The sequence below is a fragment of the Triplophysa rosa genome, linkage group LG1 (assembly GCF_024868665.1).
Source record: "Triplophysa rosa linkage group LG1, Trosa_1v2, whole genome shotgun sequence".
Classification (NCBI taxonomy): Eukaryota; Metazoa; Chordata; class Actinopteri; order Cypriniformes; family Nemacheilidae; genus Triplophysa; species Triplophysa rosa.
Window position 1 is genome coordinate 36,250,610 of NC_079890.1, and position 27,018 is coordinate 36,277,627.

Below are 27,018 nucleotides of genomic sequence, written 5' to 3' on the forward strand. Positions count from 1 at the left end.
ATGGAATAAGCACGTACAGCTCATTTGAACCTGTTGGAGATATGAAGAAATGGGATGGAGTAATAGTACAAACATCATTTCACGTATGACTTTCTTCTGTGGAATGTAATTTTTTTATGGCAACAAATCTGTATCTTTCCTTACAATACAAGTGAATGGCAACAACTGATGTCAAGCAAGATTTTAAGTAAAAATCTGTCAATTCTTCACACAAAGTTAGCTTTGGTAAACCCTAAATATACATGTAAATTATGACAGAATTTCACCAGTTTTAGGCTAGTTTTTGTCTTGAGGTTGAACGTTTTTGGTCCCCATCTACTTTCATTGTATTGATAGATCAGTTCACTTTAACTGTGGGAATTTGGTATTTACTGGACGTTTCGTCACCTTGGAATTATAAGGTTTGATCTGCATTCTGAGCAGTTTTGAGATATTGAGCTTTAAAGTTTTCGCATTCCATTTGACTTTCTAGATAAAACATTTTTGTTTTCTTAAAAAGTCCCAAACTGTACATTAGAAAGAAAAAACATCACATAATGTAAACATGTTGTCACAAAATAAGAATAAGCATAACACAATTTTGACAAAAATGGCGATGAATATCTTGAAGTGCAGTATCCAAAAACCATTACAACTTCCTTAATGGTTTCTATTGTTTTTCAGCTGAAAAAAACAAGAGAAAAACAATATAAACCATTAAAGGTGTCATGAATTAAGACATCAATTTTAACCCGACCTTTTGTTACATAAGAGGTAATCGTAATCAAGCGAACATCATGTAAGTGTCAGAACTGAAAACGCCCTTGTTACTGAAATTACAACTGTTATTGACACCAGGCCCAGCGAACGCCAGGTCCTGTAATGCACCTGTCTATGACATCATTGATAGGTTGAACACCGCCTCCACAGAAGAATATCAATGACTACTTCTCTAGCCCCGCCCACTGGTTCGCCCATGACAGTACTGAATTAACACAAGTTGCTCGGAACCAGATCGAGCGAGAGCAAGAGCGAGCAAGCAATAAACATGCCGTTAGTGCAGTCAGTGCCTGGTTGTGGAAGAACACAGTCGCTGCATAACCTTCCTTCAGATTCCGACATTAGTAATGGATGGTTAAAGTTTATTTTTAAAGGCGTTCCAGCTCACGTGGGTAAAACATTGAGCGTTTGTTCGCTTCATTTCACCGCGGATTCCTTTGTGAACAAGGCCCAGGTCGACGCTGGATTTGCGTAGAAACTAAAATTAAAAGGCAGTGCTGTGCCGTCAATATTGGATCCGACAGGAATGACGCAGCAATCTTATGTGAGTAAAACATATTTGTACTATACGTCACTATTGCTTTGATAGAGATCGCTTGATATGTCCTGATAATGTGTAACCTAATGTAACGTGTCTAACCAAATTCACAGAAGGCTCCAACTAAGTTGACTACGCAAACTGCTATCCAATCATAGCAGTGGGCGTTTACTTCCAAGTCCTCAATGCGGCACGGCCATTAAAACAGAGCGTTTGTCGAGCTGGCCTCAAAACCCGGGTAGAAAATAGCCTATTACTTATTGATTTTGATGTTTTTTAATGTGAAAACAACGCGAACGTCTTAAGTAGACCTCATACAACAGTATAAAACAATAAAAAAGGCCAGTTCAGGACACTTTAAAGGTTGTTATGGGTTTAAAGAGTATTGGTTGTAATGGAAACTGTAATGCTGCCTGCTGGTATGTGATGGATTCTATTGGTGGGATGTTAAATCCTACTGGTATAATGCCAAAAACACACTACAAAAGTTACAATTTTGTGATGGTTTTAATGGAAAAAGCTATTGGGTTGTAATGGTATTCTAAAGGAAACCATTAGAATTTCTGTGATGCTTCTATTGGTTTTCTTATGTTTCAGCAGGGACAAGAAAGCCAATAGAAACATCACAGAAATTCCAGTGGTTTTCATAAAAAAAACATTATGAACCATAAGTGTTTTCCATTAAGACCATTACAAAATTATTTTGTAGTGTGTTTTGGGCATTATTCTAATTGGATTTAATGGTGTTTTATTGGTTCCCATCTGCCAGATAACATAGAATCCAACACATACCAGTAGACACCATTATAATTTCCATTAAAAACAATATGAATTCCCATTATAACCATTAAAACCATTAAATTTTCTTTTTTGTTTTGGGCAGGGTTCTATTGTTTTTTTATTGTTAGACGGTTATCACATCATGAAGACTATTATTTAGGCTAATTATTGCCCAAATTTGGTGGATGAGTTAAAAGGTCTGGAATTATAAAGGAATGCTTTCTTACATTCACCGAAAATTACCCGAGAAATTCACCCCGTGGCACATTACCACCTACATCTCAAATGAAAACCTTTCCCAAAGAAAACGGCCAATCAGAAGCCACATAATTACGATTGAATTAAAGCTCAAACAACTGTGACCGGATCCAAAACGAACAGTCGGCGACTCTAATCACAATACAGAGACGGATAACAAACCCATTCATTCCAAGCGTACGCATACTCCATTCAGAGTCCACAGGGCATTCGCATACTTGTGGATTTGCCAAATTAAAATAAACGCTCGGATGCCTAAAGAGTGAAATGAAGGAAATGAGCTCTGTGATTGACACCTCTTGTAGACTAATCTTCCTTCCTATAAATCTGAAAACAGGCCACCAACGCTTCGTCATATTATCAATGCTATTGCTTTTATTTTTATATTAAATAAATATCGTATTGTACATAATGTGTCATGTGCTTCGGTATTTGGTTTGATATGGATTACTGATAACATGCAATGCCTACAGCTCAACAAACTCCAACATCAACAAAATCAAATAATTGTCGGGTGTTTTTGGACCAGTACTGTAAGTCAACCCTGTTGTTGCTGGTCGGATCAGTGTGAACCAGCCCTAAAAATACCAATTTATGTTGTCACCGAGTCTTTATCTCTGTTTAGTATTTTAGGGTGAGTATGTAGTTCCTCAATATCTTTATAATATTCATACACACATGCACCACTTGGTGAACGTCAGCGCAAGAAGAAGAAACAGAGTTCAGTATTCTGCGATCTGAGGTTTAGCCTCGCCTTCATCCAATGCTCCACTCCCACGAGAAAAGTAGAACCATTCGGGTGGGATAGACGGCAGCCCGCATTCCAATAAACGGCACATGTGCTCAGGTTGCGATTCACACCAAAGTCATCATTTAAAAGCTTTCCGGGCTTCGACATAAAATGTTTTACCAGGAAAGAAACTTTACAGCCTGCTGCAGAAGTCAACCGCAAACCCCCAAAACCGAGGATTAAAATAAAAACTTCATTTGGGTGACACCCTATCCCATTCATTTCATTGGGGCGGTGTAAAGAGAGAGCGTACAAATAAAGAATGACAGAACATGGAATATTAATTCTGTAACAAACCTTTCTTCTGCATATTTACAGAGAGACGGTGCCATAAATAGATTTTATAGAAATACGAAGGTACTTTGAAGAAAAAGCAAGAACCACAACTAAAGGTTTGGACGTGTTTTTCTTGAACCTTTTCCAAGCAATTTTTACCGTGACATTCTTTGTACCTCACACCTCTGTTTTAACTTTAACTACATGAGTATTGACAGAAATGCAATATACATAACTATGTTTTCAGAGGTGTATAAAGACCTTACATAATAAAGCATTTTGTTTTTCTTACCTTAGAATGAGCTATTTCTATCTACATACACCGCAGGTCCCCTTGCCTGAAATCTACCATGTTGTTTCCACAGTAGCCCCAAACGGACAAAGAGCGTGTTTTGTAAATACGTTATCTCCTTCGGCAAATAAGCGAAAACGTGACGACATTTTAGGTCTGTGTCAGCCACCGTAGTGCTTCGAAAGGGAGGGGAAGGGTTGCAAATTTGCAACCTCACCACTAGATGCCGCTAAATTTCATACACTGGACCTTTAAATTTTTCTCCAAAACATCAATGAGATTAAATGGAGAGCAAATGGAAACGGATGTTTAAGACTCTAGCATCTCAAACGTTTTTCTTGACAAAAAGAGGCTTCCATAAGAGATCTCAACAATGTCTCAAACTGAGCTCAGATTTCTCAAGTCTGCAATCAAAAGTCAACGTTGTTGAAAGATCTCAACATGAACTCAAACATTTCTCATTAAATCGACCCAAATCCAGATTATTTAACCTCTACAATCTACATTCAATTTACACCTCCATGTAAATCTTCATGCGTTTTAACAATTGCCTCATTTTTTTTTCTCCCAAGTAATTTTAGGAGAAACATCTTAGACTAAGTTGATGCTTAAATGAAACGCAATTGAGAACTCGTTGCAACAATTGATCTCCGTGCAACAAAACGTCCTCTTAGACTCTCATACATAATAAACACTACAATCAATGATGCCAGACTTACACATCTCCTGTCGGTTCATGAGAAACTGAGGACGTTTTAAATGGTCACCACAAAACAAGAAGCTTTTTCCCACAGCGGGACCTTATTGGTATTCCAAAGATGACAGATTTACACGCTCATAAACAACTCAACAGAAAACACATTCCAGGCCTGAATTTTGGCAAAGCTATACTTCGTAAAGAATGTCCATGTGGGACGAACAAACACCACGGTAAGTGACCAGGCATCGCCCTGCGCACCTCCAGGCATGAATCCACGAACACAGCACATTTCTTCTCTTTACATCACACCCCTCGAGTTGGGTCAATATGTTTCTGTAAAGTTTGTAAAGTTTTTGTCAGGCGCAGTCTGTGTGATAGATGCCGTGCGCAGGCGTGACTGTACATTCAAAACAAACAAACAAAAAAAATGATGGATTAGTCCCCTCTGGATTAAGGGCTGGGGTGCATACAAACAAACATAATCCGTTCTGTATATACAGCTCTGGAAAAAATGACGAGACCACTCCTAAATTATTGTTCTGATACTGTTGGTATGTGTTTAGGTAAATCATTTTTTTTCTCATTTGGTGAAATACTGACAACATTTGTCCCAAATTCCCAATAAAAATATTGTGTTTTTATGTGCATTTATTATTAAAAAATTTTTTTTTTATTTATTTCAGAAACTGAAAACTGAACAAACTAGTCTAAATAACAAATGCAATGCAACATTTTCGACTTTAAATACTGCTATGAAAACACGTTTATATTTATTTTTAAACAACACAATACTAATGTTTGACATATATTTAAGAAGAATTAAGAAAAAATAATATTTGATATAATATTTTGAAAGAAACCACAGATGAGATCTCTTAAATGTTTCTTCAAGATGAGATTAACTAGAGAACGAACTGAAAGTTTTGCTTACGTCTCCTGCATCTCAGATATTTCTCCGAAATCTAAAAATCTCACATGTCTCTGTTAGAGTTTAAGAAGAGATCTCAACAATGTCTCAAACTGAGCTCAGATTTGTTGTGCTTAAAAATAAATATGATTGAAGATCTCAATATGAACTCAAACATTTATTTGAATTTCATTCATTTTACACCTCTATACACTTCATGGATTTCAACAATTGTCTCATGTGTTTCTAACTTTTATTTCCCCTCAGGAGAACATATGAGAAGTTGATACTCAGGGAATCTCAGTTTTATGCATCTTGTCATACTTTCAGTCTTTCAATTCTTTCTAATTACTCCTTAATATCTATTCAATATCTGTTGAATTTTATTTGATTACTTTTAAAGATAAAGTCTTGACAACATTCCAAGGCTTTCAGACACACGATCTAAGACGCATTTCGTGTCTGACATTATGACCCCCATACCTCATTTACCATCCATCTTGTTCATTTGCATTAGATCACATTGACTTAGTCTTTATGCCACGCAAGGGGTTAAGTTAAGGACAAGGTTTCCGGAACGGTTTCTTTCTCATCAGGCCAAGCATGAAAGCGTTCTCGTGGGAGACGTGCGGTCATGAATGTCTGCTGCCCTCTATCATAGTCAATGAGCCAAACTGATGGCCATCGAGAGAATATAAGGGCATATTATCTTATTCCCTAAAACACGAAACCACGGAGGAAGTGGCCAGAATGGAGTATGTTTAGTGTACACACAAAGCCCCTTCAGTCCTGAGACCTTTGGGATCAGAATGGTTGGAGTGAATTAAGGTAAGTGCAGGGCGATAGCAGCAGCTCATTTCTGAGTTGATGAAGCAAAGCTGAAATGATCCCAGCGCAGAGCCCACCATCGTTTGTTTGTGACTAGCAGGCACAGAAGTCCCGCGCACCGAAGGGAGTATCCTTCTGAGCAAGGCCTCCCGTAATGTGAACATTGTTTATTTCCTTGAGAAAGCTATAGAGTAAAAGGGCTTTGTAAACTGTATTGTGACTGGACGACCTGTATTGGTAGAATATGGAGACAAATTCTAGTATATACAAAACTACTCAAATTGAAAATAAATAAACAAGAAGAAATTTTTTTTGCACAGAACAGAAAACAAATGAACATAAGACCCTACAAAGGAAAAGATCCATCGTCATTGCGCAAAATGCAGCGGCCCGTCCTATATGGGTGGCCCTATGTACCTATCAAATTAATGTGCAATGTAAGAGGGATCATTTTCCAAAAAATGATGTTATTATTTAAGCACCTTAACGTCATTTCAAACCTGTATGACTTTTTTCTGAAGAAAACACAAAAAGAAGATATTCTGAAGAGCATTGAAACCAAACAACACTGGCCCCCATTGACTTCCAATGTGTGGACACAATACCACTGAGACGTTTCTCAAAATATCTTTTTTTGTGTGTTCCACAGAAGTAAAACGTAATATAGGTTTGGAATGACATGAGGGTGAATAAATGAAGTTTCGTTTTTGGGTGATCTGAAATTGTTAATGAAAATTGAATTCATTTTACCACATTGGCTGAGGAAAATTCACAATATTTTTGTATAAAATTTAGGAAATGTTGATAAAAGCATCAGGTAAAAAATAAAAAAATAAATAACATTAATTATAATAGATCAAAATTACACACTACACCTTTAGGGGCAGGGCTATGCAATTTGTAAATAAAACGTATAGTTAAACTTATATGATATTATATTTTCTTTCTTTCTTGAAGTTTTTTTTGTTGTTGCAATTTTAACTTACACATCAGCAAGCAATGGCTTTTGTCACAATGTAAGTAAGTCACATTTTCTCATGAAAAAACAATATCTTACTACTGTTAAAAAAAGAAGAGACTTTCCACAAAGCATAACTCACCAATCCTGACCTCATTCTGTTCACTGTCAGATGTTTAATGAAATTACGCAGAGAAAAAACAACATATTGTGCTGCTGTAATTGAAACAACATATCTGCATGAGCTGCTATGACATGAGACACTTTGGCAATTAAGGGACATCAAAGCTGACATTTAGGTACATAAACCAACTGAAGAATAAAACAATGATGCCGTCACCTGGATGAGTTGTGCTCTAAAGCTATACGACTGTGGGAATAAAGAATGGACAGCTTGTGAAGAAACCTATGGAGGCTATCCAGTTACCAAGTGGCTTTTCTCAAATGCAATGCTTACACCAGCGTTGACATCACTGAAAAGCCGTGGAAAATGAGGCTGAAACAACTAAACAGCTTATAAATGTAAACAGACATCTGTGACATTAAAGAGACATAAATCCAACACACTACTCAGGGAAAAGCGCTTCTGAATGGAAAATGCATGGCAACAATAGGTGGAAATTTGGAAACAGGCATACCTGTGGCATCCAGTTCCGTACCTGGAAAATATACTGCTGTGGACATACAAGAGTTATGCACCATTCCTTCAACCCGTTACAGCAAACAAATGTGTGGCCTGCCAAAAGGAAAATGCTGGAAGACACAACAATTGGCACTTTTTCCACACATGCCATTTTATTCCAAGTGCATCACAGAAACTGTGATTGTTGACAAGTTTTAAAGGGACAGTTCACCCCAAAATAAAAATTCTGTCATGGATTACTCACTCTCTAGTTGTTCCAAATCTGTATCAATTTCTTTGTTTGGTTGAACACAGAGAAAGATATTTGGAAGAATGCTTGTAACCAAACAGTTCTTGGACCCCACCCAGTTCTTTCAACCCATGGTTGTGCACAAACCTAATTGTTGGTTTTGGCCCAGACCTTGGGTTTTAACAACCCAGCATGAGTTCAAAACAGGACATCATATCCAAAAACAAAATCGATGATGTCATCAACTATCATCATTAGTCAACAACTTTCCTTATTACACACATGTTTAAAATAAATGTGGGATAAACCGGTGGCGGTGATTTGGAATTATTTTTAATATATTTCTCTTTGACAGTCATTGAGGATCAATGACAATGTTACAACGTTGCTGTCTTTCTACTGACATCAAATAACTATTCCCGTGAAATTCCTTGTGAACCAGCAAGAAGCACATTTTCCTGTCAGTGTCACACCGACCCGCTACTACAAAACAGATGTTGAGTTTTGTGGTGTACTATGGGAATATGTTAATGCTGATTTTACATTATTCCAGTCGAATGTCAAAGCTTTACTGGAAACCAATCTCTGGATGGAAGCCCGGCCAACACTAACACGTCCCACAAGGTCTATAATGTGTTAAAAGTAATGGTACTGGTCTCTGAGTCTGATGTGACTGTTTGTCATGACTTTTCTTTAATGGAATTCGGTTGTTAATGTTGTTACCTCAAATGACACTGATACGTTTATCACCTCGTTTTGGGATTACGTCACAAAATCATCTGCAACTGCTAATGTCCATATGTGGGGAAAAATACTTTCTAAGTACACTTATAACAAATAAAGGTGCCTAAAAGGTTCCTCACAGAGATACCATAGAAGAACCATTTTTGGTTCCCAAAAGAACCATTCAGTCTCTTTCTTACCTTTTTCATAATCTGAAGATCATTTTTTCACCACAAGAACCTTTTGTGAAACAAAAAATGAAGGTTCTTCGGGTGTAAAAGGTTCTTTATGGAACCATTTAGACAAAAAAGGTTCTTCTAAGGCATCGTGAAGCACCTTTACGTGTTACTTTTGTCTTGTACCTGCATGATCAGCACATCACAGTTTTCAGAATATTATTTACAATATTTGTATTTCGCAGACACTCTTATCCAAAGTCTTCTGTACACATTTTAATTCAGTTTTTAACAAAATTCTGCTATTATAAGATACATATTTTTGTCTGGTTTTCCATTATAAATATTTAAACGTTCTTGTATACAATAAAAACTGTATGCTACTTCCATTGAGAGATTCTTAACATCTTTTTTCAAAAACATTTGTGAGATTAACTTTAGGTATGTAATGTAAATTGTAAATCTATATTAAAAATAAATCTGATACTGTAAATATAACATATGTTTTGTTTCTTGTAATTTATTCATTTATTTTATTGTTTTTTGTTATTAACAATGTAATCCTCTTTCTCAATATCTTCCTCTTGTATAGTTTACTGTTTGTTAAATGTAAATAAAAACAAATAAATCATAAATAAAAAAATCTGCAGAACTAACACATAAAAGAAAAAAAGAATAATTTATATTATAATAATTAAATTTACTAAAACAATTGGTGGTTACCAGTAAAGTTATATTCCATATTATAAATATATATTATAAATTGCTGTTGTCCTTCTGAAACCTCGTTTCTCCATATAAAAATGGATGAGACTTTACAATAAGGTTTGTTAACATTTCTACATTGGTTAACATGAACTAACAATAAACAATACTTGTACACTCTAAAAATGGTTGTGTTAAAAACAACACAATCTGTGTTACTGTACTTCTGGGACTTTCTTTTAACCCAACTTGTGTTGTCCCTTTTTTTATTTAACACAAAATCAACACAAATTGTGTTAAATAGCATAACATAAACAATTTGATAATAAATAACAGCATTTATTCATCTTCATTTAAACATATTTTTAAATCAAAAGTTGTTTGTTAGCATATGTATCTGAATTAACAAACATAAAGAAAATCAGTAAAAAATCTGATTGACAGAAATATACCGTAAAATAAAAGTCTTTTCCCATAAAATAACAGGATATATATATATATAATACATTTTTTATTTTTTGCTGTCTTTTTCTGTAAAAAAACAGTAAAATTCTGTAAAATGTTGGAGTTATTTTAGTGTTAAATGTTTTAAAACTATGTTGCCTATTGTTAGTTTATGGTATGTACAGTATAAAGTAATGAATGGAAGCTTATTGTAAAGTGACCGTAAACACACATTAAAAGGTAATGTGATGTAATGTACAGGGCGTCGGAAACAGCTTTGTTTTGAAATGATTCAAAAATGAGGAGAAATTGTGCCGCTATAGAGTGTGAATATTGTATTTGGTACAAAGGTTAAGGAGCTCCACTGTGAAATCATGTTTGATCTTGTATGTATGTTACACCCTGTCAGGTTTCAGGCTTTAAACCATACAGAGATTCGGCGAGGAGCACATGTTTTTCATTTTCTGAACGGTTCTTGTGTGTTGATTTTGGCCCATTAGGTTCATGAGGGAGCGGTGCGCTGGCATGAAGGGAAACGTTCAATGTGATGGTCAAGTCACGGAGAAAAGACACAAAAATGAACAGCAACGAAGAATAAAAAATATGAACTCAAATAGTGACAGTGAGAACAGTCCAAACCAGAATAAATCTTAAAAACTAAGTCAACAACAACAACACAATATATATATACAGTATGTTTCCCTTGGCTGTCCTTTGCATACAATAGATGCGTGTGGTTCCTTTAAAGTGACTTCCTCTCACTCTTTATGACATTATAAACATAAAGCTGTCAATCAAACTCTACAAGCACATGCTTACACAGCTGTGACGTACACGAGACATAAAGCAACTCATCAAAACTGGAGGCAAAAGAAAAATAAGAGCATTGTTCAATCATTCAAAATGACCAAACGCTAATTCCTTTCCCAAATTACGCAAACAGAAATGTGGCGACAGATAACAGAGCGTCAGGTAATAAAGTTCAAACTGCATACTTTTGCTTGTGATCAGAGCACACGGGAATGGCGAGAGGAAACCGTATATCAAGTCCAGCAAAATTCTGCTCGGATGGATTTTTTGGAAGCTGAATCTCCATATGCTTTTGCAATCGAGCGGGCGAGCCAATTGGGAACTTCGAGTAGAGACCGGCATTATGCAAGTTGCTGAAATCTCTAATCTCATTTGTTAAAGCCACGCTGCTCACGTTGCATTACACATACTGTTCAAAAGGTACTTTTTCATATTTTTTCCACATTATAGAATATATGTAAACTCATTAAAGATGTGGATTAACATTTATGTAACTATTGGGATTATGTTGTGACTAAAATCTGAAACAGAAAATAATAACCCTTGCCTAGAATGAAATATCGTCTTGGCATTTTATCAACCATGGTCTTAAAGGGGCAGTTCACCCTAAAAAATGTTTTTTTCATTATTTTTTCACCCTCGTGTCATTCCAAACCTGTATGACTTTCTATCTTCTGCAGAACACAAAGACACTTTGAAGGATGTTGGTAACGGAACAACATTGGACCCCATTGACTCCCATTGTACGGACACGAAACGAAATATCTTCTTTTGTGTTTGACAGAAGAACGATTCACATACAGGTTTTGAACGACATGAATAAATAATGACAGAATTTTTGTTTTTGGGTGTACTATCCATTTAAGGTCTCACCCTAAGATGCTTTTTACTAAAGGAGTTTCCATGTAATGCAAGAAACAAATATTGTAAGTTTCACAATTATCCTTTTTGGCAAATTTTTGACATTTAATCGTAAGGTTTAGATCAAAAGGATTGTAAGATCAAAAGAAACATTTCACTCAAGTGACTTGAACAGTATTATACACAAACACACGCACACAACATAGGCACGAAAATATAGTCTATCCATCGCTCCTATTTCTATTCCCCGGGATATCAAATCATCTCACCTATATTATAATGTGACAATATTTGCATGTAAAATGTATGTATTGTGTTTATAAAAAAACTATATGAACTGTCTGTAACAGAGGCTAATGGCACGTCTCTTTCTGCCCAGCAGTGGATCACAAGAGTCAGCAAAGGGGAAAAATGAGCTCACCCATCAAGTGGTAGTCCATTCCTCAAACCACATGGATCTAAGCTAAACACCACTAAATAACAGGTCAAGAGGGATACATCTCCTACGGGAACCATAAGAACCTTTTTTCAACCGAAAGCCTCAAGATAAACAGAGCGTAACACATGCCCATCTAACTTTCCCAAAAACCTCCTGCATAAGCCTGGCCGGCAGCAGAATGCTCCACTTTGGAAAAGAAAAAGAGAGTGGATCTATCTGATGCCAGATTCAGTGAGGATAAATCCAAAAATGATGACACATGAGGGTGACGCTATAAGAGCAAAAGAAAAGAGCTGACATCATGCTTCAGAAAGGTGAAACCAAACCTCTGCTGTGTCTCAGACAGGAGTCGACGGGCGTTTCTCGGTGGGAAGCCGTGAATGGGACCATCGACATGTGAGGTGTAGACATGTCAGAAGCGAGTATAAATAAACAGCAGCGTATGTGAATCCAGTGTATGTGGAATGTACATTTTCTTTCACCTTAGATGAAAAAGGTCAAATATACAGTCAGAGCTTATCACAACTGTGAGAACGGTCCAGCTCGCACAGTAACCTAAACAAAGCCTGAAACACGGTTATTTTACACAGTAAAGGCACATTTTCATTTGAACATTATGAACAAAACAACCATGAAATACGTCCACATAATGGTGTTTTGTATTCGACGCGAATATATTACAACGATAGCCAGTAACACACACCTACTGTATCTCAGATCATCGTTTGTGCTGTGTATTATAGCAAATAATCAGACTAATAAAACTTCCATGTAAACGCGAGCAAAGAGGTGTTCTCATGTCATGTAAACATGTTTCTGCGATTAAGTCCTTACTCTGATTATCGGAAATAATCGCATTATTGATGCGCATGCGAACGTAGTCAATGTCACAAACTGAGCTCGAATTTGTCAGATCTCAATATAAACTCATTTCTCATCAAATGTACCCAAATTCCACAAATTTCTTTTAAAATAATGAGGTAATTCCTATTTTTGGATAATCCAGTGAATAAAGAAAAGTACTTCATCTCATCTGTTTACTCCTCGTATTTGTAACGTGATGGACACAAAGCAAGATATATGATTATTCCAACACAATCTCACGGCAAAAACATTACTATTTTACGATGTGGCCAAATTTGGCTAATTCGTCTGAATTCGTACAATTCTTTTTCACGCCAGTGACGTAAGATTTATATAGATCAATATTGATTTTTTTTCTAGTAATCGTCCGTTTTTGTACGATTCACAACGTACAAATTAATTTGAATATGTCACCTCGTATAATAGTCACGAATTCCTGTGAGATCAGGTTGGATTATTCATACCAACTGAATCATAAATCAGGCATCAGCGCTGAAACAGCTATACGTTATGTAACATTTGATTAAAAAGAAACTCATATTATAAAACATTGAATTCTGTTTGGATAAGTGACAAACGGCACCTTTTTACTTTAAAGGGGTCATATGGCGTGAACACGTGTTTTTCTGTGTCTTTGGTGTGTTATAAGTTGCCCATGCATGTATTAGCCACGTAGAATTGCAAAAATGAAAGTGTGGGAACAAAAGATGCGTTCTATCTAAAAGCGAATGCTCACCCAGACCTGCCTGAAACGCCTCATGTAACCACACCCTCACAAATCTACGTCAGTTCGTGGTATGATTTGACTAAGACCGCCCAAATGTATACACAAGTAAGGTGGGCGTACCTGTCAGCACAATTGCCTTGGAACCTGATGTTCCAAATATGGTCACACGCTTGCAGTATTCGACCAATCACTACGCACTGGTTAACTGGCCAATCATAGCACACCTCGCTTTTCAGAGCGAATATTCATTTTAGCAGTGTCATATGACCCCTTTAACTCTCTTTTTAAAAAATTGCATCATTCTCTCTTGCTTTAAATAAACATTCTCACATAAACATATTCAACTAAAGTACTATCTGCATCTTCGGGTGTCATCTTTTTGAAAGAGGAGGAAAATACTATACGAGTGATAATACTTTTAAAAGTCCAGTGTATGAAATTTTGCGGCATCTAGTGGTGAGGTTATGAATTGCAACCAACAAAGATGTCTTCACGATTTCACTTCTTTATCGAAGGAGATAACGCATTTATGAAATGCGCTCTGTAGAGCAGTTTGTCCATTTAGGGCTACTGTAGAAACAACATGGTGAATTCCATGTAAGGGGACCCGCGGTGTATGTAGATAGAAATAGCTCATTCTGAGGTAATAAAAACACAACGCTTCATCATGTAAGGTCTTTATACACCTCTGAACACGTAGTTATTTATATTATATTGCATTTCTGTCAATAGATCCTCCAAAAATTACACACTGGACCTTTAAAAAGATCAATGCACTATTATTTTCTTATAGACAATACAAAGTCAATTTCACTCCACTTTGTTTCTTTCTCCAGATAAAACGACACTGACATCACTCTTTTTTGCTTCATGCCTGACCAGGAGCATCTTATAAAAAGCTGTTGTGACTCATGCTCAGGGTCCTGCCGCGATAACTTCACATTCAGTGACACGTTAGATGAGAGAAGCAAACAGTCAACCCGCTAGCTGAGGTCACAAACATTTCTTCAACTTCTCCAGGTTCCAATCCAATTTCTCTAAGACTTACATAACGTAAGTCCACATCCTGGCTGATTCAAAAAGTTGGAAACCCAAGCAGGCTCAAGAGAGAGCACCAGAGCCAAGAAGCAAAGTGAAATGGTCATGGGACCGAACAAAACCGAGGGAGAAAAGTCCAGGAGATGGAGAACGGCCAGAGCTTTCAGGGCTGTAGGTAATGAATGACCAGACATGTGATGAAGAACTGCCCTACTGCAAAATATCCAGTACAAATAAGATACATTTACTTGGCTTTTCTTCAGACACTTTACCTTCATTTAAGATTTATTGCTGTTTTATTGCCCTGTTGGCGTAATGTTTGGTATTTTTAAGCATAAATGTAACAAAATTTTGAGTGATTTATTCTTAAACCAAGAAAATATGAAAAAAGGATGTGCCAGTGAGGATAAAGTAAAGTTGTTCTTTAAAAAAATCTCAAGAAAATTAATCTTGTTTAAGGACATTTTACAAATTCGGAAAGGTTTATATGTATTTTACACAGGACACTGATCCTAATGCACAGCAAAAATAAATTTCTTACTCAATATTTTTGTCTTGTTTTCCATTACAAATATCTACAGCACATTTAAATATTTACTTGATAAGCAAAATGACTTGTTATCTTGAATCCTGTTTTCTGAAAAATGCGAATTAAATAAAATGAAATATACATAATATAATATGTAAAATAGATGTTTTTCTGTCAATTTAATTGATTTTTGGTGGATTTTTTCTTCTTTTAAGCATAAGCGCTACAGGGAGAATGTTGGCATACAGTCTTCAGGTAAAGCATAAGCATAATTTGGATACATTTTTCAGAAAACAAAACTTAATAGGCTATCTTAAGTCAGCCTGCTTCGCAAAGAAAGGTTTCTTGATTTAAAAACTGTAAAGATATTTATACTGGAAAACAAGACCAAAACGGTGAGTAAGTGTGGCGGGCAGAGCATCGTCCCAGCATCCTGATGCACCGTGAGCTGTTAAACAAATCACACGAGTAATGCACATCCAACTCTTTAGTCTTCATTTCTAAGACAGCGAGACCACCCCTGAGCTACACGCATACAGAGAGAAGCTTTACAGAGCCAAAGCTGAAACTAGATACAAGTCAGCCACTGCCTCTAACAAAAGACCATTCACACTTAAACAACCTGACCAAGACAGTCTGCCAACCTCCTGCTAAATACAGCACATCTGACTTTACCTCACCGCATCCATCAGCATAAACAGAGTGTGTAATGATGCTAGAATATCAGACCAGGCTATAGAGTTTACCATTATAAAACCAAACGAGCCGTATCTGAAAAATACAATTAATACTGTAGGCTAATCTTAAAGGAACAGTTCACCCAAATATGAAATCTCTCTCATCCTCGTGCCATCCAAGATGCGTGGCTTCTTTCTTTAGTCAAACACAAAGATTGTTTTTTATTCCGTCACTTACGTTTGAAGCTCCAAAAAACAAATACAATAATCCAAATGACTTCACCAATGTCTTCTGAAGCAAAACAGTACATTGGCTGGAGAAAACGATGAATATTTTAAGCTTATTTAGCTGAATGCTGAAAGCTAAATAAACACGTCCATGAACTAATTTCATTATACATAAAGTAACATAAGTAAAGTTATTTTTATACAAATTGATGAAAAGAAGTCATACACATCCGGGATGGCATGAGAAAAAGAGTAAATCATCAGTGTATCTTTCTTTTTGGGAAATTGAAATACTATTTTGACTTATCGGAGAAGTGTGAATTTCAATGTGAAGTGTATTTACTTGTGTACCCAAGAGCTATAGCATAATGGTTTTAATTGGATGAAATATACAAAAAAAAAAAACATTTTTATGTAATTGTTGAACCCAAGTACAAAATATCTTTTTTTGTATTATTAATTTCATGTCATTTCTATTGATCTCCACACGATCTAGCAGAAAGACATCACTGCTGTGGTCACTTTTGAGTGGCTTATGCTTGTTTGCTTAAAGAAACAGCTCCATCTTGTGTTTGTCCTGAAGAGACACAGGTTGATGACCGAGTCCAACATTCTCAGTCAGTGCATCACAATGTAATATTGCTCAGACTGAGATAAACATTTGATTTAGACTGGAATTCAAACTATCCAGACTGTAGTCATTTGGAGCCTTATTTAAAGGGACAGTTCACCCGAAAATGAAAATTCTGTCATTGTTTACTCACCTTCGAGTTGTTCCAAATCTGTATAAATGTCTTTGTTCTGATGAACACAGAGAAAGATATTTGGAAGAATGCTTGTAAGCAAACAGTTCTTGGACCCCATTGACTACCATAATAGGAAAAATTACTTTATAAAAAAGAAGATATTTTGTGTTCTGTTTGAAGATGTAAGACAGCAAACAGTTCTCAAGTGTGAAGACGACAGGCAGTTAACTCGAAGTCTTACCGCTGAATGATCAAAAACACATTTGCTTTTATGATGACTCGACCGGCGAGCGTGAGAGAGATGTGCATTAAGTCTATTCAGAGCAAAGCAAGATATAAATGAAACACACAGTATTCACTATAGGCAATATTACAGAATATTAACTAGTATAGAGTATATAAGGTACAGAACAGTATACAGCAGTACACAAAGTCTAATAATTACTACAAAAAACTACAGTACACTACAATTTACTGTAGTACATATTAAAGCATACAGCATTGTTTTTTCATGCGTGTACATACACTGCATTTTTGAGGAGGAAAAAAGACAAATACATGTAAATAAATAACGATAAAACTGAAAAACTATAGTGCTGCAGTTTCACGAATCGCTTAACAATGCAAGACAGTTTGAAGCATGTCAGTAAACATACTGTACTATATGAGGCTGTAAGTGCTAATTGAAGTTCAGAGTTTGTCAAACTGCATGCATATCCCGAGCCGAACCTTTCTGGCTCGAAAACGTCAGTTAATGTAATTTTTTTATTTTGCGGTCGAGAGACAAGATCATTTACAGAGCGAGATCTCCGTCGGTGGCGCTGGGTGATCCATTCCTAGCCGAATTCCCACTGTTCTGCCATGTGAATTTGTGTGGGCCGATTATACAGCCTCTGTATGGACCTCATTTGTCTCTGTTTATTCTCTGTGTAGACACACTTCAGTTCCAGCGAGAAGCTTTCCACGAAAGGGCCCGAAAGAATGAACTACCTTTCCAAAAGGGTGCAACACGACTCCAGGCACATTCAGCAACTCCAAAAAGACGGAGTCTGTACATCCAAGTCTCCTAACAGAAATGAGACTCTGTTTAAGCACACAAGCTCTTGTGGCTAATCTATGGAAGTGAATATTGTGAGGAAATACGTGTAAGTGAACACTGTGAGTGCTCGGTGGGAAACAGAAGCTAAGAGAACAGGGAACGGTATCAGACACCTCTTTCTTTTTTGATGAAAAACACCACAGTAACTTCATCTTAAGCCTTTAAACTCTAAAAACATTGGTGTGTGACGAGGGAGGCGTGACGAGAGCCGTGGGAGGAGGAAGCGAGGCCGGGACGCGATTGATAATGAGTGTCAGCTGGGCATCATTCCGGCCTCGTATCTCTCACGGAGGAGATCGGAAGCATAAAAGGACGAACGGCAGGAGTATATGGCGAGAGAGGACCGGGCCCGGACATTAGTTAAGTTTTGTTTATGTTCGTGTTGCCGGCTTGTTACTTTTGTATTTTTGGTGTATTTATTTTTGATTAAATGTTTTGAATGTTCGCCGGTTCCCGCCTCCTTCCTTCCGTTTTATTGAGCTTTATTACAATTGGCTTTTAAGTGTACCCATTGTTTAGCAGTGTTAAGATCATGGGTTTGATCCCATCACGCACACACACTGATAAAATACACGGTTTGCTTGTTTTAAAAGTCGCTTTGGATAGAAGCATCTGTCAAGTGCATTAATGTAAATGACTTGGCTTGCACTCAGAGGTACATCCAGCCGAGGAGAAAATGAAGAGACCGTTCCAAATTTTCAAGTTATCAGCATTTCTCGATGTATTGTGGTCATTCCAGTCCAGTGTCTGTTGAATTTCAACAAAATCAAACCTCAGGAGTGACATGAAGTGAAACCGTGGTCAAAATCCAGGCTATCACATAAACAAGAATTTTTCTACGTTTCTACGTGTAGAAATATCACTTTTTTATTGCTTAAAAGTGAATATGAACTTGTTTTCTTCGCAGTATTTGAGGTCTGAAAAAATACAGAGCATCTTTTCTGTTATTTTGACGTTTCTCCAGTTTCCATTTTCTGCAAATAAATGCAAATAGAAACAATACATTTATTAGAAATTTGGGAGAAATATTGTTAGTAGTTCACAGAATGAAACAAACTTGAACTTGAACATCCAGTACCACCTACCCTTAATAATAGCGTACTTTTTAGCATACTTAATAAAAAGTATACTTTCAATCTACCTTTATGTACTTCCAGAAATCTACTGAAAATTAAATTGTATTTGGCCTATTTGTACTTTTACATATGTGACCCTGGAGTCATAAGTAGCACGGGAACATTTTTAGTAAAAGACAAAAATACATTGTGTGGGTCAAAATGATCGATTTTTCTTTTATGACAAAAATCATTAGGATATTAAGTAAAGATCATGTTCCACGAAGATATTTTGTAAATTTTCTACCTTAAATATATAAAAACTTTATTGTTGTGAGTGGATGGTCTGCCACAGTGCCCCTGATTAACAACTGCTCCCAGATTCCAGAGTTTTAAACGGTTGTATCTCAGCCAGATATTGTCCTATTCTAACAACTCATATATCTATAGAAAGTTTATTTATTCAGCTTTCAGATTATGTAAAAATCTCAATTTCGAAAAATTGACCCATAAGACTGGATTTGTTGTCCAGGGTCACATACTGTATATCTTAAATTAAAATGAACTATTATAAGAAGTTGTGATTACTATTTTGATTGAGTAGCCTATTAAAAACTTTTTTCTAATAGTTTGCATACTGGTTTAAATAAAGTACAGTATAAGAATTAACACCGATTTAGCAAGACAGTAAAATTCCTAAAGTGCAAAAATAATGTATGTATGATGTTAAGTTCATTTAAAGAACACTTACAAGTATACTTGAAGTATAAAAACGACCAAACTAGTTTACAGAGAGTATACTTCAATATGTACATTCATAGAGTAAAAATGTGCTACAACTACGGAACTAGTAAACTATCAGTATACAATGTGTTCAATTGTGGTATTGCAGTAATATGAACAAAAACCAGTCAACTAGCTGTGTACTCAATGTTTACGATTGTTACACTTAAAGCATTCTTACAAGTATACTTTTATGAACTAAAAAGTGGACCAATTTAGTCCTCAGTAGTACTAAAATAGTACACTTTCAAGTGTACTACTAGCACGTTGATTTTGGCATGCTTTCTACAGTACATAACTGTACAGTATTTCAAATATACATAGACTTTAAGTATACTTAATAAAATGATTTTAAAGTACACTTATTTTTTTGTAACGGTGACAAAAGCAGGTAGCAAATCACGGTCCATTTCTGTGACATAAACTAACAGCTATTGGATCTATAAAATAAAACATTAAGCCTCAACATCTTGTTTCAATACACACAGGAAAGCCATTGAATACAGTCTTTAAAGGCTGTTCAATAGTGTGGGAACGCAGCTGTAAAGAGTAACGTAATAAACAACTTATCTCTGTCAGCGCATGGCAGACGCGCACACATCCACATTTATTTACTGGTTTGTGGTGGGCGACCCTTGCGAGGGTCTTCTCCAGCAAACCCACAGCCAGCAGCCACAGAATGATGGCGTACGACCACATGAAGGCTACAGCTGCTGTCTGAAACCAGGGCTCTGTCCCAAACACACACCACGAATGAAACAAACATGGTAGAACACCGCGCTCATTCCAGAAACAAAGGCCAGCACATTTTCTCATCCTCAGCACTTTTACTCAGCTGCCTTCGGTATGAGACAAGAACCACACACAGTCTGACCAGACACAATTTATGTTCTTATTAAACCGAGACGTGACAGAGTTGATGCAGAGCAAAATAACTGTAGCGCCAGTGGTGTAAAGTATTGGAGTAAATGTACTTAGTTACTTTACTTAAGTATCTTTTTGGCTACTTTGTAGTTGTACTGAGTATTAAAGATATTAGCAACTTTTACTCTCTACTTGACTACATTTTTGAACAAGTATATGTACTCTTTACTCCACTACATTTGTAATGACTAATGCAATTACACATTACATTTCACCTGGTACCCATCATTCTTTTGCGGCAGTTTATTTTTGATACAGAAGAATTAATATAGCCATTTACAAGGCATTGAAGGTACTATATCTTGTGGGTTTTGCTCTTACTTACTAAAACTTGTCAACATGGCTTCTTTATGTGAATAAAGAGTGCATTATCAATTAGGGTTAGGATAGGGTTATCAATGTCAATCGCTGGCGGTTTATGTGAAATGAGGACATGACAGCAGCTGATGATGAGGCCAAAACCAGCATGCCCAGTTTAAAAAGGCTTTGACTTTTTAATTGGACTTAACATTATTTTATTTATCCGTTATATTGAAGAAACCTTTTGAAAGAGTTTGGTTTATTATGATCACTTGAGCTTAAATGAGACTTGAGTGTTATGGTGTCCACCATGATTTGTTGCAATTTTGAGGTGTTCAGTCTTATTTTGATTTAAGAAAATAAATGTGATTGCTCTCCTCATGAATCAACTGTTTCTTGTTTTTCACTGACATGTCTCTTAAGTGTTCAAGGACTAGTGCTGCTTTGAGCCTACATTCAGTACGAGTAAAATACTCAAGTACTGTTAAATTCAGATACTCTAAGACTTTTACTGAAGTCATTTTTGAATTGGTGACTTGTAACTTGTAATGGAGTAGTTTTCGCTGCAAGGTATCTGTACTTTTACTTAAGTATGGTTTTCAGGTACTCTTTACACCACTGTGTAGCGCGCACCTGAACTAACTGCAATCTAATGATAACTACATTTGTTTGTCATATTAATATCCGTCATCTATCTTCAAATAAAATATATAAGGATGGTCTACCCTTATAATTAAAAGTACATCGAAAGTAAAAGTTTTTTTGCCTTTTTGCATTAAATACATAACTAGTATTGCTAGTCAACATTAGTGTGCTAAGACATTGACAAAATTCACATTAATAAGGTATAAACCTTTAAAACTTACAATCTCTCACTTCCACCAAAATGAATAAAACATTTCTATGACATCATTCTGCACTTCAGCCCCTCATCAAAATCTAGGTTGTGAGCTCAACTAAAGATTACTGGCTATACTTTTTACGAAGAGGAGGAGCCACTATTTTTCTGGAAATCTGAAATTGTCAATGCATTTAACAAGGTTGCAGATATCAAGGCCATTCACTGGGTCTTCAAAAGGTCCAATAGTGTCACCCAGCAAAATATTTTTTTAATATACCACAAAACTTTACGCGCACAATGTTTTTCCGTTGTGGTTGAAGTATAATTGAGTGTGATTCTGTTTTCAGAAACCGCTAAAAACATAATAAAGTACATGTATAATATAAAATATACTACAGCATTTACTATAGTAAACTACTATTAAATTCCTGTATAGATACGACCAGGGCTTTACAGGGCTGTACAGAGCGATGTCTATTACGTTACTCATATACAGTATGTGCTACAAAAAAACGGGTCTGTGCTATAAGAATAAATTATCCAGTGTAGCACGAGTGCGATACAGTTTTGCAAGTGCATTAGACAGAGCTGCGTGTCTGTGTGAAATGTGTTTGTCGTTGTGCTCGTTTGTGTGTGACATTGATCAATATCAATAAATATTAAAGTATTCTAAATAATTTATTATAGTTAACTGTCATAACATTCCTACAGATACTATACAGTAGATAGTAGATTTACCAAAGTAAATATAAAAGCATACTAAACATTTACTATAATAAACTGTCGTGAAATTCCTAGATACTACAATACATACAGTATTATTAGTAAATATTAAAGCATATTAATCATTTACTATAATAAACTGTCATGAAATTCCTAGATACTACATTATATATATATATTCCTAGATACCAAATATGTGTTTTTGAAACATTTACTACTATTGTTAATTCTGCTGAATACTATAGAATTCTACAGTATACTACAATTGACTATAGTTTACTATAGTAAAAATATAGTATACTGCAACCAAAAGTAGGCTTACTCGGTTTATCAACAACATTTCTAGTGTGAATGCATCCTAAAACAGAGGTGAGTAACTTCAGATTTAGCCCAAGAAACTGCACTTAACCCAACATCCAACTCCCTTTATTTCAAGACTCAATTAGACATTTAATTGTGCAATGTTTCAGTGTTGCTACGTCACCCGAAACACAGCTGGTGTATTGAGGATGGGTACCAAACAGCTGCTGTCCCTTAAGTGATGACCTCTAAATCGTGCAGGGCAGTACAGAGACATTTCCACGACGCAGAATAACTTCTGAAAGAATGCTCTCTGCACTTCTGTTGTTAACGCCGTGCTCCATCTGTAAGATGGAATCACTGATTGGTGCGTCTGGGAGCCCAAATGATGCTTTGAGTGCCAAACAAGCAAGCAAAAGCTGGATCTAGCCAAGAGTCTGCTCATTACATCGAGGAGAAAGACACTCAGGATAATGATGTAGCATACCACAGTCATCTGTGCTTCCTGTACACAAAAACAACAACTAAAGCTCTTCTGATGAAAACATCTTAGAAATGCCAACTGAATTCTGTTAGACCAGCAGCTAACCATTATACGACCACCGCCATAAGCCATGAAAGAGATAGTTTACCCTAAAAATAAAAATTCAGTCATCATTTATTTACTCCCATCTCATTCAACACAAAAGAAGATTATTCGAGAAATGTCTCAGTGGTCTTGTGTCCATACATTGGAAGTCAATGGAGGCTAATGTTGTTTGGTTACCAATCTTCCTCAAAGTTTTAGGCAGTTGTTGAAAGTTTTAGGCAGAGCAAAAAAAGTTTGTCAAGTCTTCAGACAGACAACACAAACTGAAGGAGCAGATTTGGACATCTCTTGGGAGCAACCTCTCCCATCATAAACCTGCCGTCACTGCAGTGGGTGGATGTCCTCTTTGTGCCAGTTATAAAGTGCCACCCATTTCCACTGACCAGTGATTTACAGTTTACACTAATCCACAGTCATCTTTCTTTATCCAAAAGGGATAATATTGGATAAGATATTTTAATATCTTTATTCTTTATTCTTTACTGACCTTAAAGGGACAGTTCACCCAAAATAGGGTAAACTGACCTTAAAAGGTCAGTTCACTTAGCCTCGTGTCATTTCAAACCTGTATGACTTTCTTTCTTATTCAGAACACAAAAGAAGATATTTGGAAAAACGTTGGTAATCGAACAACATTGAACCCCATTGACTTTCATTGTATGGACATAAAACCACTGAGACATTTCTTAAAACATCATTATACTGTAGGTTCATCTTTATATAACACAAATACAGATACGTATCAGCTCCACTAATGCTACCTGACTTTTGAAATCCAATGCTTTTGGCAGAAATGTGTCCATTGATCCCACAGCTCTTTACTTTACTTTAACTGAATAGTTGCTAAATATACAAAATCAAGTGAAGAAGCCAAGACAAACATTTTCTGCCAGGATTGCTTCCTAAATGTCACACTAGGGTGTTGAGCCATGGTCACACCAGTTGCTTAGGCACCGCAAACACAAATACACAGGTTAATCATGAATCAAACCGCTGGAAAATAACATCTAATTATTTTTGGCTTTGCTGCCAAACTAATCTCGAATCTTGAACTGAAATGGCTACAGTAAGAAAATAAAAATGTTATACATTTTTTTTTATGAAAGTTATGAATTACACATACTGTACCAAAACAAAGAATGGAATAACTTTGATGTAACTGCACTATATTAAATATATAACTACATATATGCACTATATATTTTGGGCCAAAATCTGCAAAGAAAAGCAATGATACAGTCAATATCTTCATAAAAAAGCCAAGCTGTACGGGGACTGACACATGGGAAACATGTGATAGCGCGCTGTAAAATATTTATCGTTGCCTTAAATTTGTAGGTATAATCAAATTAGCTGTATTACTTTATAGTGATGAATTGTTGCAACTTGCAAATTCAATTTCGAAAATAAAACAAAAAATACGATTGGTTGGACGATATCCAATAGTGCTGCAATGAATATTCTGATCAGACGATTCAAGTCTGATGATTCTGACGATTCACGATCACGTTCTGGTGAAAGGAAATTATTGGATGCTACCAACTCGACAAAACGGGATATTACAAATTGCCCTCATTGTAATCTATCAAAATGACGGACGGCCTTTATATTTTTTCGTCACTAGTAAAAAAATCTGTCAATGAAGGAAAACTTTCAGTTAAAGCGACCTCGGGTTCTGATTTGTGACCTACGTTTGGTGCTCTCTATACTCAAATTAAAGCTACACTACGTACTTTTTTAAAATAGACAATTTATATGATAAAAAAATCCTTCAAAGTGTTGTACACTCTCAACAAGGATGTGTCATATTATAATACCTATATTTGTGTTATGATATTTGACACATTATGTCCCTTTTGGTTGATGGTGTGTTAAATAAAAGGCACAACACAAGTTGAGTTTAATGTAACACAAATTGTGTTGTCCTATAACACACATTGTGTTGTTTTTAACACCATGGTTTTTAGAGTGTAGCATCACCTCAGCCGTTTGAAAAGTATGGAGTCAAAAGCCAGCGAGCACACACCCAATCCTTACAACAAACGCGTCCATACTGAGATCCTTTCAGCCATTTGCTTAGCAACATAAATATTACTGTATATCACAAACACTCAGTCCTTTGAAATTGATCTCACTCTCTGTAATTTACGATAAATTAATACAATATGTTTGTAATTTCCACCCCAGGCATGTTTGAACCACATGGTGAAATTATTAATTGTTTCCTAGCTTTTCAAAAACTGTCAAGAGGAACTTCAGTGACCCGTTGTCCATGTTTTCTCAGGCGAAATTGCTCTTCGACTGCTTGACCATGTAAATGCCATGATGCAATACAACTGGAATTTACACAAACTGTAATATCAGAAGTACAATGAGGGTCACAGCTGGTAATCATTGAATCTTAGTAGGTGGCATTGGATTTCTTTTGAGTAGCCCTCGAAATGTCCACTTTGGTGGACCTGTCGCTTTACGTTCTCCCTTTTATGTCCTGCAAACATATGAGAACCTGCGGGGGCCCTTATGGTCCACATATGACCTCCATTCATTTTTCAACTTAAACACTACATCATTCCACTTTCTACATCAATTCGATTGTTAAAGTTCCCAAATGAGCTAACTGGAGATGCATGCCGTCAACAGTGAAATAGCGAAACAGTGAACGCAAAGAACCTTAATTAGGGAAGATAAATAAACGTGGTCGCATACTACCAATAATTCCCTCTCAGTGATGCATTTCTCACAACTGCGACTTTAACCGACATCAACATTGTGGCATGTGAGTACAGTATGGGGTTTTTAATGTCATAAGCTACATGCAGTTTAGCGTTCCTCTGAGGGCTACGTCAAACTCGGTCGTCATAGAGAATGCAAGAATGAGCTGTAATTTCAGACATCAAACGAAAAACAGGTCATTGATAGAGGCAGCTTACAGCATTTAGAGTAAAGAGATTAAAGAGAGCTCTTTGTGTATATATGAATCACACAGTAAACGCATGTCTGAAGCCACTTATGGGATTCAGAGAACTTGAATTTCTGTTTGATTTAGCAGTGAGAATCTAAAGGAATCATTACTGGAGTGTTGAGGCCTGAAAGACACACAGCACAAGTGCGTAGCATGTAAACAGCTGTGGGGTATTAACTCAAGTATGAAGAACAGATTCCTCAAAATCACCCTCAACGCTGGGGTAACAACGCTCCATTTAAAAGACAGGGTGACAGACAAGTGAACTGTAAAAAAATGCCAACCCTTGAAAACTGAAGTTTAATTTTTAAAGCCTTTCATAAAAAATGGAAAATTCTGTTATTGTTCAATCACCCCCGTGTTGTTCTCATGACTTTCTTGTGTGAAAAATACACTATTAAAAAACAGAATGCCATAGCATAGAAGAACCATTTCTGGTTCCCTAAAAACATTTACTTTAAGAACCGTTTTTCCTTACTTTTTGCAATCTAAAGAACCTTTTTCTACTATAAAGGGC

The 27,018-nt window shown here is 36.2% G+C and overlaps 1 protein-coding gene across 2 annotated transcripts in view; it reads right to left on the reverse strand.

Moving 5' to 3' along the window:
* The window catches only part of LOC130556586 (ADAMTS-like protein 1), a 139,455-nt gene that overhangs the window by 52,888 nt on the left and 59,549 nt on the right, over positions 1-27,018 (reverse strand). The gene's annotated exons all lie outside the window — the stretch shown is intronic.